The sequence below is a fragment of the Ambystoma mexicanum genome, chromosome 6p, assembly GCF_040938575.1.
Source record: "Ambystoma mexicanum isolate Mex_15411 chromosome 6p, UKY_AmexF1_1, whole genome shotgun sequence".
Classification (NCBI taxonomy): domain Eukaryota; kingdom Metazoa; phylum Chordata; class Amphibia; order Caudata; family Ambystomatidae; genus Ambystoma; species Ambystoma mexicanum.
The window spans coordinates 176652674-176671992 of record NC_090935.1 but is presented as its reverse complement, the minus strand read 5'-3'; positions in this window follow the sequence as shown (position 1 = coordinate 176671992).

Below are 19319 nucleotides of genomic sequence, written 5' to 3'. Positions count from 1 at the left end.
ATCCAGACTTCAAATCTATCAATATCCAGAACCAGAGCTGACCCAGACCAGACCAGCAGAGCAGAGCTGACCCAGATCACTGAAGTGCAGAGGCCAGACCAGAGTTCAGTCTAAAACCTGACCAGATCCGTGGCGAGGCCCATTTAATTCAAGAATATAGTGTGAGTACCTAGCAAACTGTGCAGAACCAATCTCTTAGTTAAAATAATATAATTCAATCTATTTAATCTAAGTAGAACTGCCTCCTAACTGTCACCTGTCATTTTCTAGTTGCAAGCTGCACTTGTCTTTTTGAACTTTAAAATTTCAAATCTGAAAAACGACCTTTATTTAATCGCTCATATCTCTGTGACCGATTGCGCTAGAGACTTGCAGTAACTTTCCTCAGAAAGCTTAGAATCGTGGCTTTCCTACGAACCCAGAACCGCATTCCTACCCCCTATAGTTTTGCCGTGATCCTTGCTAGAGTGAGCCTGAGCTAATATTAACTAGATACCACTCACCCTGAACCTCTAGAGGGAATTAAAAGCATTTTAGCATATTTTTTACTTCATCGCCAGCACATATAAAAGCATTTTGCCTGTGTTGTAACTTCTGTAGTCTAAGCTTGCTGGGGTGAACTGAATCACATTTGATTGCATTTCTGAGAACTGTGTGCCTTCCTTCCATTTCCTTGCATTGCATAAAAGGGGGGGGTGAATTGTACAAGAAAGTGGTTACATTGTCTTTGCTGAAATCCTATCAAGTTATTTTCTTTACTGCATTTCATTCCACATTGCATCCATTTGAAACCATAAAAGTATTGTTGCTATCTTATCCATTTCATGTCAACTCCTTAGTGATTATCAAGAAGTGTGCTAGTGCCAGATTCTCCGTTGTTAATCTTTATCATATCAGATTAAGTGTGCTATTCAATTATTAATTTATTCTAAAGTGTGATATATATATCTATTGTTTAAACTATCAATTAAACCTTTTAACTTGCAAAACAGAACTACTGTCATGATCTCTGCTTCCAAAAGGTCAGGGTTTTCCCAACTCCCTTGGAAGCAGATCCATGACCCAGGTTCCGAGTGCCAACCAGTCCCAATTGGGACCTTTTGGACCCAGTCCTGGCGCCAGTGGCACCAGGCTCATAAATATGCCCACTCCCAGCGCTGGAAGCGCCGGGCTCATAATGCTTGGGTGGACTTACCTTCAGCAGACCATGCTGCTTACTTGCCTGTCAGTTGAGCCTCTGATCCTCTTCTGTTTGGAACTACTTTTCCTGTTGGGTGGGGCTGGAGCCACTCCCTAGATTCAGAACACTGGAACTCTTCTGGAAGGCAGGAACTCTTTTCTTACCAGGAACTCTTTTCTTACTTAGGCGTGGCTGTGGAAGGAGATACCTAAGCACTACAGGAGGCTATTTAAACCACACCCGGTGGATGAATCTTGCTTTGCGTTATTCTGCAACCTCTGCAGCAGAACGCTCATCGTGTCTTCTGCATCCGGTCCTGGGCCTAAGGAAAAAGGCTTACCATCCTGAATCCAGTCTTCAGCAACACCTATAAAGACAAGAAAGAACAGGTTAGCATTCCGGCATCTGAAAGGCAAAGGCTTACCATCCTGAATCCAGTCTTCAGCAACACCTATAAAGACAAGAAAGAACAGGTTAGCATTCCGGCATCTGAAAGACAAAAGTTTACCAACTCTTTGCACGCTCCGGAGGCCTTCGGCGCTGCATCCCGCACCTGAAAGACAAAACAAGGTGCGTTTAAAGACATTGGGGAACTTTAATACTCACGTGCCATTACTCCTTTCCACATCTAATCCAGTGGGTATTCCGGCACCCTGCAGCCGCTCCGAACTCGTACCTGCAAAATAAAAAGACAGTTAGAGCGCATAGTGAAGCAGGCAACAAGCGCTTACTTACGTGCTTCCAGGCGCTTCTATTCATCACACGGGCTCCATCTTCAACTCACTTCAGCCCGTCAACCGCCATCGCCGGAACCCTGCAAAACAAGAGACATCATTACTAATGACTTTAAAGACATTTGAATGACTCGAAACTTACCGTTCGTGCAGTAAACGACGGACAGCAGTCCTCTGAAGTCAAGAGGCCTGCGCTACCTATCCAGTGAAGAAACTGGTTACAGCACCCTGCCCCGAGGCAGATGGAGAGCTCGGCATTCACTTACCTAAGGTGAGAGCGTTAACCTTTGGGGGTCTACAGGAGAGGAGAAGAGGAAAGAGATAGGGACACCCCAATAACCCCAGTTCATTAACCCCATATTTTCTATCTGCAGACATCTTACTCTACACGTCAGGCATACAGTGCACAGAGGTCCAGCCCAAAGAGCCAACCGGGTGCTACACATCACCTTTGAAGTTACGGTAGTCGCCCAGTCAAGACCGGCGCCTCTGCGAGAATCAGGTGAGCGTTACAACTACTTCTTGGCTCAGTGGGGTCAGGAGGATTCCAAGAGAGGGGTGTTATATAGGGGTAGTCATCCAGAACGCATGAACTGGACATAAAGATATATCAATAAGGATTTTCATTCAGTATTATAGACTAGGCGTTGACTTAGCTGTAGTGTTGAATTGAATCCTCTTACAAATTGGGGGCTCGTGCCGGACGTTTGGGTTAGATCTACCATTTGTGCAGATTGATACAGCGTGCCAGCTGACCAGATACACATATCCGGTCGGATCACCACGCTGTGTTACGCTGTAAAGCACTCCTCAAAGGAACGCTCTTAGGAAAAGGTCTGTTTTGCAAAAATAAAATACAAACTTCTGTAAGTCAGGACAGAGACCAATCTCTAGAATGACGACCTTAGTAGACATGAAAATAGCCAGAGAGCACTTCTTACATAAGTTATTTGTGAGAGGTGAGTGGACTCACCAGGACCAAACAGTCTGGTTGCAGGCCATCACACCCCAAATCACGGAAACAGGGTCAGATATATGGAGAGACCAGGGTCCCTTACATGTGGCCCTGAGTGAACTATATATGTCCTCTAAGGCCAAGGATGAGCACAACAAGATTGCCAGGGTAGCGGCATATTTATATTTACATATGGGAGCCATGCAGGACAAATGTGCTGAAGGCCAAGATCTGGCGAGTAGGCAACTGCTGGCATTACAGAAGGCCCAATCTGAGCTGGACTCTTCTGAGCAGAGGCTGCTCAGGAGCCAGGAGTCAGAAAATGACAGTAGGCAGTATATCATTAAAATAAAGAAGGACATGGATATACTGCAACAGGAAAAGGCTGACCAGGATACTAGATTTCTGGCCCTGCAGAAGGAGCACCAAGACAGTTTGGACTCCTTACTGCAGAGCCAGAAAAAGCTGGAGCAACAATTAGACTTTAACAGGGCATGCACGGAGCAGGTAGCCACCCTGCAAAGTCATCTAGATAGAGTGAAGGCAGAGAGCAACAAGCTGATTTTGAAAGACCTGGATACCCAGGCAGAGTTTGATGAAGAACGCCAGAAAGCTGGTGCCTTTCAAAGGCAGAGGGACGACCTGGCGGCACAAATGCAGGCTCTTAGTCAGGAAAGGGACACCTTAGGCCAGGAAGTCTGCCACTTAAAAAGAAAAATGGAAGAAAATCACCTGGCCCACCATGGACTGGGTGACCTCCAAAAAGAACACCAGAACTTGTTAGAGCACACCAGGAGGGTGGAGGATGCTCTAGCAAGAAAGGAGCAGGCCAATAGGGACACAGCTCAGGAGGTAACCCTCCTGCAGCAAAGACTGGCCCAGTTCTCCAGGACCAACCAGGAAGCACAGAGGGAAAATGAGGCCCTCTGTCAACCCAATGATAGGCTCCAACAACAGGTAGCGATGCAGGAGAGACTGAAAGAGTCTAGTAAGGCCTTAACTGAGGAACTGAAGGCACAAATGCAGGCTCTTGCATTGCAACAGGGAGCAGGGGTGGATAGAGATGAGGTTCGCTGGGAAATGGAAACTCCGGAGCATAACCTCAGGAGCCCTAGTACCAGAGGCCCTCATACCTCTCAGTCCCTGGACTCTGCCACCCCCATGTCCCCTGGCGCACGTGAGCACAGAGCCACAGGGATGGCCGATTACTATCCAGCCAGAAGCATGGGGCTCATAGGCCAGTACCACCCAGGAATGGAGGGGCGGGCATCCGGGTATGGGCACCCAAGCACAGTGCAATTTAATGGGGAACCCCAGGAGAGTAGGCCCATTAAGGGCATCCTGAAAACCTCTGCCCAGTTAGGTCAGTGGGGGGGGGGGGGTACCCATCAAATCCTGGCAGCAAAGAGGAATCTGAAGACTCCTCTGAGCGGTACAGGACACAGGAGACCAGGTCCCCACATTCTGCCAGCCATTCCCAGGCTCGCAGAATCCGGGAAAACCTGGAAGAACAGACGGGAACCTCTGGGAGCAGTGCCTCTGAGTCAGAAGATGAATGGACCAGGGTTACCCGGACCGAAAGGGCCAATAAGGCAAAAAGGGCCTTGCTTAAGGACCCCTTAAAGCAGATTAAGGCGATCAGGAGCGTCATCACGCCTTACCATAAGAACGCTAAGTATTCTGTTTGGGAGCACTTAGAGTTGTTTGAGCAAATGATGGAGACTTTCCATTTGAAGGACAGCCAAAGCTGTATTCAATATGTAAAGTGGACCTTCTCCCCGGAATACTCCAGTTTCTTTGCGGGGCTGGAGGACCAAAATCATTTAAGATGGTCCACCTATAAGGCGGCCATCTTGAAACATTTTTCTACTCACAGAAATCCTCAAGAGGCTCGCAAGGCAGCCTACAATTTGCAGTGTGGGGAGGATCAAGCCCCACAAGAGTTTGTGCAAGAACTGAAACGTGCCTTTGCGCAGACCACCAGAAGGGTGCGCACAGACAGCAGAGAATTTGTTAATACTTTTTTCCATGCCTTGCCCAAATATATAATGACCCAGCTTGTGAGGGATTTTCACGAGAAAAGATCTTTAGACTGGGTCATTGAACAGGCTACCCGGATCTATGAGGTGCAGAAACCGGTAGATAGCAAAAGTAATGCCCAGAAAAACCCCAAAGCCAACAGCACCCCTGCTGCTGCCAAGGTGGCAGAGGTAAAGGTCACCCCCGTTTTGGATTTGGAGATGGGGGGGCCTAAAAACCTACCTGCACCTAATAATGCTAGGCCCAGAAGGTCCTCGGGCCAGTCACAGACAGGGAGCCAGGGAGGCAGCCCCACAAATGGGGTCCCTCGCTCTCCTGATTATGTAAGTCCCCGTTACAAGGGAAATCGACCCATCCTGGGTTATGTGTGGACTCCTCCAGCCCAAGGGGGGGGGGGATCCAGCCAAGCACCTAACTCAGGGATCTTCCCTCCTAACTTCCCACCGGAGGGCAGAAATTCTCCAAATCCTGTGCAGAACTTTTTCCCCAGGTATCCACCCAATTTCCAACCCCAAAATCATCCATCCTTCTTTCCCCAATTCCCTGAGCCCAGACAACCTAATCCGGGAGAGGGGAGGCCAAGGGTGGAGGGGTACCCAAATCTTCCCAACCCGGGGTATTACCAGAGGAGGGACAGCTACCCTTCCCGGGATCAGCCCAGGGGAGAAAACAGGGCCCCGTATCAGCCGGAGCGGGTTTCCCAGTTAGAGCGCCAGGTTCAAAACATGGCGCGGGATTTGGGTCGCATACTGAGGGCTCAGCAGAACCCTCAGATGGGCGTGCCGGCGCAGAACGCACCCAACTCTGGACCTGGTGCTCCAGAACAATGACGGGGGCAGCACCCCGATAACACACCGGTTCCCAGGGAGGAGGCACAAAGGGAAGGGGGGTGTAAAGCCTTGGAGGAAGCTTCCTTCCTCACTTGTAAACAGCCCCTGGAAACCCAGGAACCGGAAACAAAATCTCTTGCCCCTGAAAGTCTGCCTCCTAAGGAGCAGAGGGGGGGGTAGGAGAAACAAAAGACCCAAACAGACTCAGTTTGAGGAGGAGGTACAGATCTTCCAATTTGAGGGAGAGGGATCCCCAGAGGATCCTGGGAAAAGGATCTTCTCCTTCAGAGAGGGGGGAACTCCTCCCAAAGACAAATGGGTCCCTAGGGATGCAAATCCAGACTGGGGAGATGGGGAGACTGAGCTACCGCCGCCTACCATCTCATCCCAGAACCAACAGCAAGAAAATCCCTGGTTCAAACCCATCCTGGTGACTGCCTCCAAAAAGGGGGGGGGCGGCCCGGAACTGGAGCCAGGGGAACCCACAATGGCTCTGATCTCCAGTTGCCAACTTTTTCTTTCAGATTCCCAAGGCTCTCCACAGAATTCTGCCCAAATCTCTTCGCTAGCGATGTCCAAAACCAGAAAATTAGCCCACCAGTTGTCCAAAAATGTACATTATCTGTGCCCCCTTGAGGAGAAGGAGGGAAGATACTATGCCCCGGTACAAGTACAGGGGCAGGGTACAATCTCGGCACTGGTGGACACTGGATCTCAAGCTACCCTTCTGTCCAGAAGGGCCTTTGACGAACTGAATGCAGGAAGGGGAGAGAATTACTAAATTCCTCTCACCTCTCTTCCTGGACAACTGCAGAACTTTGACGGGAAGGAAATTCCCGTTGAGGGGACTGCAGACTTGGACATTAAGATCGGGCGACACAAGTTGAAACACCCGGTCATAGTTGTGACCCCAGAGGGCACCCCTTGTTTACTAGGGAATGACCTCCTGAGAAGGTTGTCACCCCTAATAGATTGCGTAAACAAGGTCCTCTGCACCCAGACTAGCCGACCAATAAAATTAAAACAGAGTGTCAACCATGTTAGTTTAAATGGCACCTGCCACATGGTTGAACAAAAATCTGACCAAGTAGAATTTCACTTCCAGAACAACCAAATTCCAGACGTGACAGTAATAGCAGTAGGACAACAGACTGGTGTTGGGGGGTCCTCTCTATTTCTGAAAATCAACCTTCCTTCCAGTCTAAAGTGGTATTCCACGCTGGAAGGAAACACCCTGAAATTCTATACTAATCCACAATCTGAAATTCCCACTCCTATAGTCCAGAAAGATGCGAAATCAGCTCAGAGCCTGGCTGATATTCAGCAAATTGGAGAGCAGTTGTTCATCCCTGTCCAATTAAATGATGGGAAGGACTCTGTTCTCGCTCAAGTGTGTGTGAACAACGGTAAGAGCTTCATCAGCGAAGCCATGTTCCGCCAACTCCCAAAAGATCCAGCCATTCCCACATTCAAACTGATAGACAAATGGGAAATGGACCTGGAAGCACCCAATTCCAAACATCTCCTGCCAAGCAGGTGTATGCTCAAAATCTCCATTGGCAACAAGAGCATAGTCCATAACTGTTGGGTCGTGCGAGACGTCACTGCCACCTTTTACTTAGGCAGTGACATTCTCAATCGCTTTGCCATTAGTTTGGACCTAATAAACTTCAAAGCTTGGTCCCGATTAGCGGATAATCCCATGGGCTTTGATGATCCAGAAAAAGCATTTAGGTCAGCTCAATTGCTACCTTATGCAGTTGAAATTCAGATTAAAGAGGAAGTCACCATCCCAGAAAGGACCCGACAATTCTCCCTGGAAGTGAAAGCTAAAAGAGGACAATATTTGCAAAACCCTGATGCTTACATACATCTAAACGCTTCTCTCCAACAGCAAGGGTTGGGGGTAAACCCAACTCCATTAGTCAACATAGAACATGACACCATTCTAATAGAGGTGGATAACAGCGACTTAAAGAGTATTACTCTAGCCGCAGGCACCATTATTGGAATGGCGGTTGATGACCGACATTTTTCCATCGACTTAGTAAATGAACTGTTAGGACCAATCCCCAAGGACTGTTTTGACAGTGACAGTGAGGACAATACAACACCAGACAGGATTTTTACCCGGCATGGGGGGAACTTCCTGGTGTACACTTCCTGCCCCTATGGTAAAGAAGATGTGACTTGTGACTTCAGGAGGGATGAGGTGATTTTCCAGGTCCATGAGGGCTGCCTTTCCCACCTGAAGCCTCCAGTCCAAATCAGCACTCTGACTAGGGACTTCTCCACCCAGCTGGAGGAGGCCGCTGAAATAGCCAAACCAGAAGTCTTTCCAGGCTTCAGGCAGATGGCGGAAGAGAGAGTCAACCTAGCTGATGCCTGTGTGACTCTGGAACAAAAGCAAAAGTTGAAACAAGTTTTCTTGGATTTCCAAGATCTCTTTGCGGTAGACTCATATGACTGTGGCCGCACCGACATCCACACAACAACAATCCCCACGGACCCTGGCATGACTCCAGTGTTTGTGAAGCAATATCGCTTGCCTCTCGCATCAATGGAGTCCCTTACTGAAATAATTAAGAACCTTGAGTCCCGGGGAATAATCCGTCCAGTCCACAGCACCTTCAATAATCCGGTGCTGGGAATATTGAAGCCAAATGGCCAGTGGAGACTCTGCGCCGACCTCAGGGAGCTCAACAAACGGGTCCATACTTCCCGATGGCCTCTGCCCTACATTGACCAAGGGCTGGCCCAGATCCAGGGGTCACAGGTATTCACTGCAATAGACCTGACCAATGGATACTGGACCGTGCCTGTCAGCAGGGAGGACCAATACAAACTGGCTTTTACCTTTGGGGGCCAGCAGTACACATGGACCCGGACTCCTTTCGGATACCTCAACTCCGGTAATGAGTTCAATATTTTCCTACATAAGGCCATGCCCGACCTGGGTGCGAGGGGTAACCTGGCTTATGTAGATGATGTCCTCATCAAAAGTTCATCTGTGGAGGAACACATAGCGGAGATCCGTTATGTTCTGACGCAGTTGAGGGCCGCCGGAGCAAAACTTTCCTTTCAGAAAGCACAGTGGTGTAGAACCCGTGTTAATTTCTTGGGGCATGAGATTACTCCTCAGGGTCTCTGTCCCCAGGAAAAGAAAGTGGAAGCACTTCAGAAACTGAAAGACCCCACAACTCTGCGAGAACTAAGGAGCCTCCTTGGACTGACTAATTACAGCAGAAAGTTCATTGAGGGCTACGTAGAGATTACCAGACCCCTGATTCATCTCCTGAAGGGGGGCGTCAAGTGGGAATGGGGTCCAGAACAATCCGAGGCAGTAAGACAACTCAAAAGAAGCCTCTCACAAGCGCCTTGCCTAGCTTACCCTGTCAGAAACAAGGAGTTCTTCCTGGAGACGGGGTTCTCTAATACGTGCTTGACGGCAGTATTATACCAAAAGCATGACAGGGTCAATAAAGTAATCTCCTATGCGAGCAAAACTTTATCCTCTGTGGAGGAAAAATTCAACGATTGTGAGAAGGCACTCCTGGCAACGGTGTGGGCATTGAAGAATTACCGCCCGTTTATCCAGGGGGAACACATCATAGTGGAGACGCCACACCAGCCTCTGCAATATCTCCAAAGTGATAGAATCCGGACCGGAAATGTGAGTAATTCCCGAATTACTTCCTGGATTCTGTCAATGCAAGGATTTCCTGTGGAGGTCAGATATGGCCAAAACAAGAAGAGTCCCCTCGCGCAAGGTCTGGCTGACTTGCATGATTGTGCCAGAGAAAACTGTCTCGAGGACGAAGGTCTGAAAATCAAGGACAACATGGAGGCATACCTTAATTCCCCACACAAAGTCTTTGAAGAAGACAAGTGTGAGGGAATGCCGACTGTGTATGTGGATGGATGCTCTTACCATGTTGACAACAACGGGGAGAAAGAACTGGTGGCCGGAGTAGGGAATGCATGGGTGAATGAGTCCTCAGAACCCTCCGCTGGATACAAAATTGGTCCCCGAAGTAGTCAGGTGGCAGAATTGATGGCTGTGCATCAGGCCATCCTCACTGCTGTCCAGCATCAACTCCACAAACTGGTCATAATCACAGATTCGGATTATGTACGGAACGGGTTCGTGGAGCATCTGGTTAATTGGAAAACCAGAGGCATGTTATGTGCTAATAACAAACCCTTGAAACATGGGAAGTTGATCCAAAACATTGATGATCTGGTCACCTCGAAGGGGATGACCATCTATTGGAAGAAGATCAAGGGTCATTCCAAAGTAGAGGGACCAGACAAAACCGGAAATGACTTAGCTGATCAGCTGGCCAAAACCGGGGCCATCCAAGGGGATCTAATTGAGATTGAGTCCCTGTTGGGGGAAATCCAGGTCACTGCTATCACTAGGTCCCAGACAAATGCTCACAACGACCTTTCAATTGCACAATGGAGTAAGGAGACCCCTGATGCTGATTTGATTACCGCTCAGAAGGGGGATCCAATAATTGGTAAATTTTACCAGCACCTTGAGGACCCTGAGAACTTTCCCCTGACGGATACCGATTACATTGGGAAAGAGGACTTAAGAGTGTTGATGAAATGTCCAAAAATGTTCCGAATCCAAGACGGTTTTCTGGTAAGGAAATCCAAAGCTGGCCACGATCAGTGGGTGGTTCCTACCTCATTCCGAAGCCTGATGTTAAGTCACGCCCATGATGCGGCCACCGCCGGTCATAGGGGGTTTCACACAACATTGGAAATCTTAAGAGAGGTTGCATACTGGCCACACATGGCGCAGGACCTCGACCAATACTTGAAGGGGTGTCTTGTGTGTGCACAATTTCAGCCATCATCCCTCACGCACCGTGCGCCTCTCCAAAAGAGGGGGATGACACTGCCATGGTCAGATTTACAAATCGACTTTGTAGGCCCTGTGATTCGCTCTGCTAGGGGGAATAAGTACATGTTGACTGTGACATGCTTGTTTACCAAGTGGGTGGAATGTCTCCCAGCCCCAAACTGCAAGGCAGAAACGGCAGCTGCCTTGATGATTAACCACATCTTTTCACGTTTTGGTCTACCTCAAAGGATTGAGTCAGACAGAGGTAGCCACTTCACCAGTGAAGTAATGACAAAGATGTGGGAGATACTGGGGGTCAAAAGGAAGTTGCATATTGCTTACAGGCCAGCTTCTTCTGGGGCAGTAGAGAGATATAACCGAACCATTGTGAGCATATTAAAGAAGTTTGTGGCAGATTCTGGGCCAAGTTGGGATATCCGATTACCTCTGGTCCTAATGGCCATCAGATCTACCCCTTCATCTGCAACCAAAATGTCACCATTTGAGTTGATGACTGGGCGCAAAATGGTGCTTCCGCAGCATTTGCTCTACAGGACCCAAGAGCAGACCCTAATAAATGCCTCCACAACTCACGAGTATGTGGAGAATTTAAGGAAACACCTTCAACATGCTTTTGCTTATGCTCAGCGGAATCTAGAAAGATCAGCTGATAGCATGAAGACCCATTATGACCTGAAAACTTCCAGGAAGGAATATCAGGTGGGAGACCGGGTCTATCTATACAACTTCCAAAGGAACCAGGCCAAGCAGCGCAAATTTTTGCCAACATGGAAGGGACCCTTTGAGATCATCGACAAGATCTCCCCTGTGGCCTACAAAATCCACATCCCCAAAGGTCCTTTGGCAGCGGGGGAAGACAAGTGGGTCCACATAAACCAGTTGAAATGTTGCCATCCCAGGCACACTCTGCAACAACTGGAGGAATCCTCTGGAATCCTAGCGGGTACGGTCTCAGACTAATTCAGTTCCAACCATAAAACATACCACATCTAGTCTCTAAAATATTGTGATTTGCATGAAACTGTCTCTTAGTTATACTTTTTTTTTTTCAAAATAAGAATGTAATGTTTCGTTATGATGAAATGCATATGCTGCCCCACTATCTCAACAGTGGTGGAAAAACGTCTATGAGTAGGTATTGCCGCTTTTGCTTTATCATTCTAGGAGAGATGAAACCATGGAGAATGAACAAGGAGGATGACCCAGAGACGGGAACGAAGATCCAATGGGCCCGGGGTACCGCCCAATATTCCCATCAGGTCCGGCGAAGAGAACCGATCGACCAGTACCGGATGGAGGAAAATATGCTGAACTTTGCCATCTATTGGAAGAAGATGAGGAAACATCCCAGGTCTTGCGAGTCCCATCAGTGAAACCGAATGGCCATCGCAAGAGGGGGGCTTGTGGGATGTATTTACCCATGCATCCGAGCCCTACCTCAAAACTGTGCAGTACTGACATGAAAACATCATGATGGCCAGAGCTTCCCAGAAAATGCACAGGGAAATGCATGAAGAATAGGCTGCCACTCATTTTTGCCGATGTTATGGGCACAGAAGGACACTGCCTAAAACCACCATTGGACTACCCACACAGTAGTCTGAAACCATTGGGAGTGGCAATGCTGATTGCCAAAAGCAAACCCATAACTGTTGGGAATTCATTTTCTTAAATCCCAAAAAGGGGTGCAGTACCAGTACTCACCACTATCCAAAAGCCGGCGTTTTAAAACAACACCCGATTTTACTTTTTTGTAGAAAACTTAATAAATGAACCCAAAACATGCCAAAGAAAGACTTACTGAGAGGTGGATACAATGTAAGGTTATTTCTGAAGTGACTTGAAGGTGTATAACAAGAGCTGTGGATTTCAGCAGTTTAAGTAAATTTGGACTGAAAGAAACTAAAAATCTAAATGTTTAAATTGACTGAGTGACCTACTTTTGTGTGTCACATAGGTTTCAATTGTTTAAATGTCATAGTTTTAAACTTAGAATCAGCATTCTAGCTGCATATGTAAACATTGTCTTGACTTAAACTGGGTAACAAAAAGTGACATTTTATCTGAAACCTGGCTTAAGGAACTGAATTCTGCCCACCAACTACCCCCATCAGGAGTGAAACTTGAGTCACAGCTGTGTTCCCAGGCCTATCTGCCTTTTGCTGGCCACACTAAGGGTATGCCATCTCTCTGATAATTGAATTAAGGGGAGCCCCCACAGAATACAGGAGCTCTGAACAATGCAACCCCCTTCACCCAGGCAGATGGTTTATTGCAGATGTCGTAAATGTAGCTTCCTCCTGGAAGGGAAGGGGAGGTGCACTGCCTGTGAGAGCAAGCTGGCTTGGCAGAACTGGAAAAACCAGAAATTCAACCTAGTGCTGGGGGGAAAACACACCCCTTTGGGGCCAGAACATAACTCTAAAAAGATGGATCATTCATAGAGCGGACATGTGAACATTTTATAAATGATACCATAATTCTTGTGATTTTTCTGCCCACATTTTAAGAGGTTTTTAGACCCGGTGGCATGTTCAGGGGGGTTTTAGCGGAAAAGAGGATATTACTCAAAATGTGTGCATGTGAAAAATCTGACACTTCATCAACTAATGTCCATACACCTCCTGTAATGCATGATGGGTGCATATGGTTTTAAAACAATATGTACCTCTGCAAATATGTTTTTTTTTATCAAATATAGATTGTGTGCAATTTGACAGGGGAGGATCCTCTGACCCATAAAACCTACAGCATCACTCTGACTCACAGTTCCTTCCCCAATCATGGGAGAGGGGAGAATTGGGCCAATGGGCAGTTGAGAGAGGGGCTGGCTAGTGATGCTGCACACACACCCATTTTAAAAACAGATAAAAGCAGACAGACAGGACAGATAGGGACCTTCAAATCCATTTGCAGCTGGAAGCTCTGCCGGGAAAATCCATACTTTACCTCCATCAATCTCTAGAGAAAGCTGTGCAGAAAGATCCAGACTTCAAATCTATCAATATCCAGAACCAGAGCTGACCCAGACCAGACCAGCAGAGCAGAGCTGACCCAGATCACTGAAGTGCAGAGGCCAGACCAGAGTTCAGTCTAAAACCTGACCAGATCCGTGGCGAGGCCCATTTAATTCAAGAATATAGTGTGAGTACCTAGCAAACTGTGCAGAACCAATCTCTTAGTTAAAATAATATAATTCAATCTATTTAATCTAAGTAGAACTGCCTCCTAACTGTCACCTGTCATTTTCTAGTTGCAAGCTGCACTTGTCTTTTTGAACTTTAAAATTTAAAATCTGAAAAACGATCTTTATTTAATCGCTCATATCTCCGTGACCGATTGTGCTAGAGAACCGCATTCCTACCCCCTATAGTTTTGCCGTAATCGCGAAAAACGCACGCGCGAATTTTGCCGCGATTTGCAAATTTCTCAACGTGTGAAAACAGAAGCTTCTTGCTTTCAGTTGCCAAAAATGCGTTTTACCTGCTAGTTACTCCTAGATCCTTGCTAGAGTGAGCCTGAGCTAATATTAACTAGATACCACTCACCCTGAACCTCTAGAGGGAATTAAAAGCATTTTAGCATATTTTCTACTTCATCGCCAGCACATATAAAAGCATTTTGCCTGTGTTGTAACTTCTGTAGTCTAAGCTTGCTGGGGTGAACTGAATCACATTTGATTGCATTTCTGAGAACTGTGTGCCTTCCTTCCATTTCCTTGCATTGCATAAAAGGGGGGGTGAATTGTACAAGAAAGTGGTTACATTGTCTTTGCTGAAATCCTATCAAGTTATTTTCTTTACTGCATTTCATTCCACATTGCATCCATTTGAAACCATAAAAGTATTGTTGCTATCTTATCCATTTCATGTCAACTCCTTAGTGATTATCAAGAAGTGGGCTAGTGCCAGATTCTCCGTTGTTAATCTTTATCATATCAGATTAAGTGTGCTATTCAATTATTAATTTATTCTAAAGTGTGATATATATATCTATTGTTTAAACTATCAATTAAACCTTTTAACTTGCAAAACAGAACTAACTACTTCTTGGCTGAGTTGGGTCAGGAGGATTCCAAGAGAGGGGTGTTATATAGGGGTAGTCATCCAGAACGCATGAACTGGACATAAAGATATATCAATAAGGGTTATTATGTAGGGAGACTTAGCAGAGAAACTTAGCAGACACATAACACAGTGCAGTGCAAGGTGTTAACAACCTTAACATGACTGCCTACCTACACTGTTAACAATACTAATTGTAATACTACTGACATTAGCAATTAGATGGGGGCCAGAGTGGTTTTGTTTCGGCCATTGACTGTGTTGCAGGATGCAGGTGCATGAACATTCACACTGCAATGTCATTGTTCAGGCTGGTTCAAGCCAGGAAACAGAAAGGATGTTTTGTTTCACATTTCTGTGGCATGTTGGACAGAATTGCTGTGCAGAGGTCATCATAGAAAAGACCCTAAAAGGCTGGGAAGTTACCAGGGTTGTTGGCTGAAAGGGGGGTGGTGATTGACCAGAGGCATTATTCATGACATCACAATGGTGTCTGACAATAGGCGGAGAAACAATTAAGAATCCATATGGAAATATAGGTAGAGGGTGTGTGAATGAAAGAGAGCTCAAAAAGTGAGGGGAGTAGGGAGAAAAAGGTTGGACCAGCAAAAAGTAAGAACAGAGGGAGGAGGCAACGGAGGAAAAGGAACATTAAGGAAATAAGATTGGTTGTTGACTGCTGGCTGAGTTGTGAGAGTGAAAACATTAAGGTGACAAGAGCAGCTGCATAGGTGGGCACTGGACACTGTGCTGGTGCTTGCTGCAACCCTAAGAGAGAAGATCTTGGGAGAGAGAGAGAGATAGTAGCTGAGAAGAGAGGGGAACGGTCCAGGGTGACAAAATACACAGCGGGTACAGGCTCCAGGCAGTAAAATCTTGGTGTGTATAAGTAATAAAAAAATAATAATTAAGGTATAGCCCATGGTCTAATTGATGAAGTGTCAAATTGGACACAAAAGGGCAAGAGCTAATTTTTTTCTTGAGGTACTGAATGACAAATGAGTTTGCTTGTGCGCAAATGGTAACTTGTTGAGAAAGGGAGTGTTTTCAGAAATGCTGAAATGTGTCAGTTATACTTCCAAGGTTGCATATATAGAATGCATGTCTTCGACCAAGTTTGCTAATGAGTAGCTAGCAAAGTTTGCTTAAGGGAAAGGGGAATCACTGTTCTTGGGTGTGGGCTATCAAGGGAGTTTAAAAGGATGTTGCCAATATACATATGAATATAAATGTAATAATGATTCATGAAAGCCGCATTTTTGTACAGCTGTGTTTATATGTTTTTTTCCCTTTTTTGAAATGTTCTTCTGCAAGTGTGCTCATGTATGATAAGTAGTTATCACGTGTTGGTTGTTTTTGATGAAATTGAATGTAACAAAAAACTCTAAACACAAAAACAGTGTTGTGATTATCATTCCCTCTAAAATTACTTCGGTTTCTGAAAAAGGTGTGAAAGTGTTTGTTAACTGATTGGCGTAACACAAAGCTTTGTAGATGTGTTGCCTGGCATGGTTTGATTTAGCCAGGGATCCTGACCTAAATAGTGTAAGATCACACCAACTGCAGAAACCTGCACCACTGAACATCTCTGAAAAAACAGAGGCCTTGGACTTGGCACAAGGAAGACACATACCTCAACATGGAAGAATAGCAACCACCAATTGAAGACAGAACCAACCCGCCAGATGCATGGAAAAAGGAAAACAGACCCAAAACAGGCCTAAGCAACCACCTAAAACTAGGAAGCTGGAACACGCATGGCTTTGACCACCTAACTAAAATCACGGACATCAACATAGGCCACTTCGATATCCTGTGTTTGCAGGAGACCTGGCTGACAACTAAACCCCAATTGGATGGGTATGAAATAATTTTCTCAGCAGCAAAAAAAGGGGTGATGGGCCGACCATCAGCAGGGCTCATCACGGCGCTCAGATCAAGATCTGGGTTTGATGCGATCGAAGTCCTGCTCTCACCTAACTGGGTCCAGGCGATGATCCTAAACCGTACACTTACCCAGGAGCTCTCCCAGACCCCTAGCGAGGGGAAAACCCTTTTACTCAAAATATATTGGAACCCAGCCGTAACATCTAACGAGGAATTTGAAACCGTCCTATCAAACCTGTTCGACGAAGCCGATGAAAAACCTCAGCGCCACAACACCATCAAAAACGGCGACTTTAACGCAGTATGTGAAGGGATTGGTCAAGAACACAAACAGCAAGACCAAAATCCCCTGGCAAGAAGAAGAGGGAAACTTCTCGAACACCTCATGAGAACAAGGGACTTGCATAACCTTCATTGGCTTCGTCCTAACCTTAACCTTGAGATTCCCAAGTGGGAAAGAGGAGACCAGCATGCTAGGATCGATCATGTATTCGTCTCCAAGGACCTCTGCTCTGTGATCCACACTTTCAGGGTTGCGCGGACGGCTTTCAGTGATCATAATCTCCTCATTACAGAGGGAAAGAAGTTCAAGCCTCAATCTCTCTCATACCCGATCCCTTTAGAGAAGTCGACAACCGGGAATCAGGTAAAGATATCGGATAAAGGCCTTTGAGACATCAATTTCCAATATTCCCACTCCCAATACAATGGTGGGACTACTGGAACAAACACCAGTGGCGCCCTGGACTACACCCCACTGCTGACCAGGTTCTTGATCCCAGTGTCAAAGTCTCGTAAACCAACAGCCGCCCACAGCCACCTATATAACCGCGACCTCACGGAAAAAAGAAAGCTCCACCGACGTCTAAAGAAAATCTATTCCAAAACACCAACCACAGAAAATTTCAACTTGTGGGTATTGGCTGTCCGTGAGTACAAGAGCTGGCTCAGACACTACCGACACAAGTTATATCAGAACGACGCAGAACAAATTCTGACAGCCATTTGATCAAGGGGTCTCTAAACAAAACAACCGGAGACATCCAGAACAGCGTAGGAGAGGCCAAGTGGCTAACCCGCTTTTCAAAACTGTTCTCGCCGGTAGCTGATAACAACTTTTGGTCTGGCTTTGCTGCTAGAACATCAGCACACGACACCGAACCATGGAACATCCCTGCAGACGAAGAAACAATCCTTCTCAAAATAACCAAACTGAATAATTCGAGGGCCCTTAGGCCGGACAATCTCTGCAACGCAGAGCTCAAGAACCATCCAGAACTGTGGTCAACCATAATGAGCAAGATAGATCTTTAACAACTGTAATCGCCTTCAGGATATCCCTCTGTCCTGGAAAAAAGGCATTATCGTACCTATTTTCAAGAGGTGTTCGACAGACGAACCCGGAAATTATAGACCGATCGCCCTCTTGGACGTCATGGGCAAGGTGTTTGCATCCCTGGCCTTGGACGTCTTCCAAAGATGGATCATCGACTCTGACCTTATGGACCCTTTCCAGAATGGCTTCGTCAAAAACTCCGGAACAACAACTAACATTCTCCTCCTAAGTTCCCTGAAAGCCAAAGTACTGCAGGGGGGCCCCCTATCTACATGGCATTCATTGACCTGGCCCAGGCCTTCAACCAGGTCAACAGATAACGATTATGGGGAAAACTGGAAAGTTTAGACTGTCCTGGCCACATACTGGAGCCCATAAAAGCCTTACAGCATGGCACCTCAATACGGGTGCGACTCAGTGCCGAAGGTAGACTGTCAAGGGAAATACAGACATCAAGAGATGTAAAGCAGGGATGCCCGCTCGCACCCGCCTTGTATAATGCCTACATAGCAAACTACAGGAACTCATCAGAACTGATCAGATGTTTCCCTCCTTCGATAGGAGGTTCAAAATTCGAGCGACTACTCTACGCAGAGGATAGCATCTTTATGGACCTAAACCCCATAGGCCTCCAACGCCAACTAGACAATCTAACACGCTACCTGGCAGAAAACAATTTGAGATTGAAAAAACACAAAACTAAAATCTTAATTCTGGGAACAGCGGCGACAAGAAAGTAAAAATGTTCTTGGCATGGCGAAGGGAAGACGCTCGAAACAGTCAACGCCTTTAAATATCTGGGCATCATGATCAGCAACGATAAGGAGGAACAAGCCATGCAGGAGTCCCTCTGGTCAAAACTGAAAAAGCTTACGGCACAGGCCAAAGCAGTGGACAGGAAGCATGGAAGATTCTCCATCATTCCCATCATAAGATTTTACAAATCTAAGGTTGTTCCTGTCCTGATCTATGGCACGGATGCAGTGCCTCTGATCCCTGACTCAATCTGGCCAAAATACGCAGGTTTCTTTTGGCAAGGGGTTTTGAACTTGGCTACCTCTACATCGATAGCCCTGATAAGAAGAGAACTCTGCCTACCCTCCCTTCTGGCTTTAAAAATGAGAGCCACCGTCATGCTGTATCGTAAAGTCTCCAACTCTCCAAAAAATAAAGTTCTGGACCTTATTTGGAGAGAAACCAAGTGCGGGAACAACATAACGCTGGCCAGATGGAACCAGCCTAACCTTTCCATCCTTCAAGAACTAGACACCACTCTGGAAACATTGATACAAAACCCAAACCAGGTATCAAAGAATCTCTTTGAAGCTGACTGGATAAACACTCTGGAAGTTGCAAATAACTACTCGCTGACATCCAACCTACCCAATACGCCGATGAAACTTGACGAGGTACGGAT